Here is a 1907-nt window from a genome sequence, read left to right on the forward strand (position 1 = left end):
GCGCTGGGCGTCCGGCCGCCCCCGGCCCGGCGCGCCGGCGGCTCGTGGCTTGAGAAGGAGGACAACCGGGTCTGCTTTTTCAAGAACCAGGGTGGAAGGAACCCGCGTCTTGGGGGTGAAAGGAAAAACACCGGAGGCTAGAGTTCGCCTTTCGCACCAGCACCTGGAGATACATTTCCTTCCAGTCTTTTCTCTCAGTTCATGCAGTTTTCTTTTTAAAAATGGATTGTATGAAACTGGCATCAGACGGTATATCTGGCATCTCCTGCTGCTTTATCTGGCGTCAAGTGATGAGAATTTTGCCATATCGGTAAATACAATTGCCAGCGTGCTTTTCAGTGGTTGTGTATCGTTTCAACTATGGATGAACACTATGTCTGTGTAACCTACTGTTACACACCCGAGGTTATTTTTATAAGCAACGCTACAGCTGTGAATCCAATTGATGGTGCTAATGACATTTAAAAAGTTATAGTAGGCTGGGCGCGGTGGCTCAGGCCTAATCCCGGCACTTTGGGAGGCTGAGGCAAGAGGTTTGCCTGAGCCCAGGGGTTTGAGACCAGCCTGGGCAACTTGGGGAGACCTCTTCTCTACAGTATATCAAAAAATTAGCTGGGCATGGTAGCGTGCGCCTATAGTACCGGCTACTTGAAATGCTGAGATGGAAGGATCGCTGGAGCCCACCAGGTTGACACTGGGGTGGCCATGAGTGTACCACTGAACTCCAGTCTGAGCAACAGAGTGAGACTTTGACTCAAAAAAAAAACCAAAAAAACAAGTTATAGTAATCCCACAACTCATAAACATGACAACATCTTAATGTGTCACATTCTGGGCTTTTCTATGCATGTAGCCATAAGTGTATGTGTTTGCACTTACAGAAATAACATCATGTATATACATAAGCATGAATCCCTGAATCCTCCTCCTCCTCTTGCACCAAAGCGTTAAAATGCTAAGTTCTTAAAACAGTGAATGCATAGCAGTACTTTAAAGAGTCTCTTAGAGCAACTGGGAGGGGGAAAACTCTAGCAGTAAGCAGAGGGGAGGGCTGTGACCCAGGGGGACAGGTTGAGGATCTGGGGTGGATGAAGCCTCTAGTGAGTAAGTGTAGACAAAGGCGAGAGGAAGACCAAGGACAGTACTCTAGGTACTCCAAGGTCAAGGGCTCAAGAAAGGACCAAAATGAGACTCCCAAGAAGCCCCTGAAGCACTAGTAGAAAAACCAGGCCAGTGTGGCAGTCTGGAAGCCAAAGGTGTGTTACTCACTGGTGTTTTAATGCACATTTTTCTCTCTCTCTCTTTCTCTCTTCTCTCTCTCTCCCCCTCTCCCTCCCTCCCTCCTCTCTGTCTCTCTGTCTCTCTCTCTCTCTCTCTCTCTCTAATTGGAGTCTCTGTTGCCCAGGCTGGAGAGCAGATGCACAGTCACAGCCACCGCAGCCTCGACCTGTTGGGCTCAAGTGATCTTTCCCTCTCAGCCACCCAAGTGGCTGGAACAACATACGCACATCCCAATGCCTAGCTAATTTATTATTATTATTATTATTTTGAGTTGGAGTCTCATTCCATCACCCAGGCTAGAGTGCAGTGGGGGCTCTGGCGATACTTCCGCCTCAGCCTTCCAAGTAGCTGGAACCACAGATGCACGCAACCACGCCTGGCTAATTTTTGATTTATTATAGAAACTAGGTCTCACCCATTGGCCGGGGTTGGTCTCGTACCCGCGAGCTCAGGCAGTTCACTTGCCTCGGCCTCCCAAAGTGCTGGGATTACAATCTGAGCCACTGAACCTGGCTAATTTTTTTAGAAAATTTATTGTAGAACAAAATTTATCGTATTTAGAAATTTATTGTAGAACAAGATTACAGGCACAGCCTGGCACATTTCTCTTTTCATATGTTTATTGG

The sequence above is a fragment of the Carlito syrichta genome, unplaced genomic scaffold (genome assembly GCF_000164805.1).
Source record: "Carlito syrichta isolate Samal-C Ts95f unplaced genomic scaffold, Tarsius_syrichta-2.0.1 Scaffold309007, whole genome shotgun sequence".
In the NCBI taxonomy this organism is placed as follows: Eukaryota; Metazoa; Chordata; class Mammalia; order Primates; family Tarsiidae; genus Carlito; species Carlito syrichta.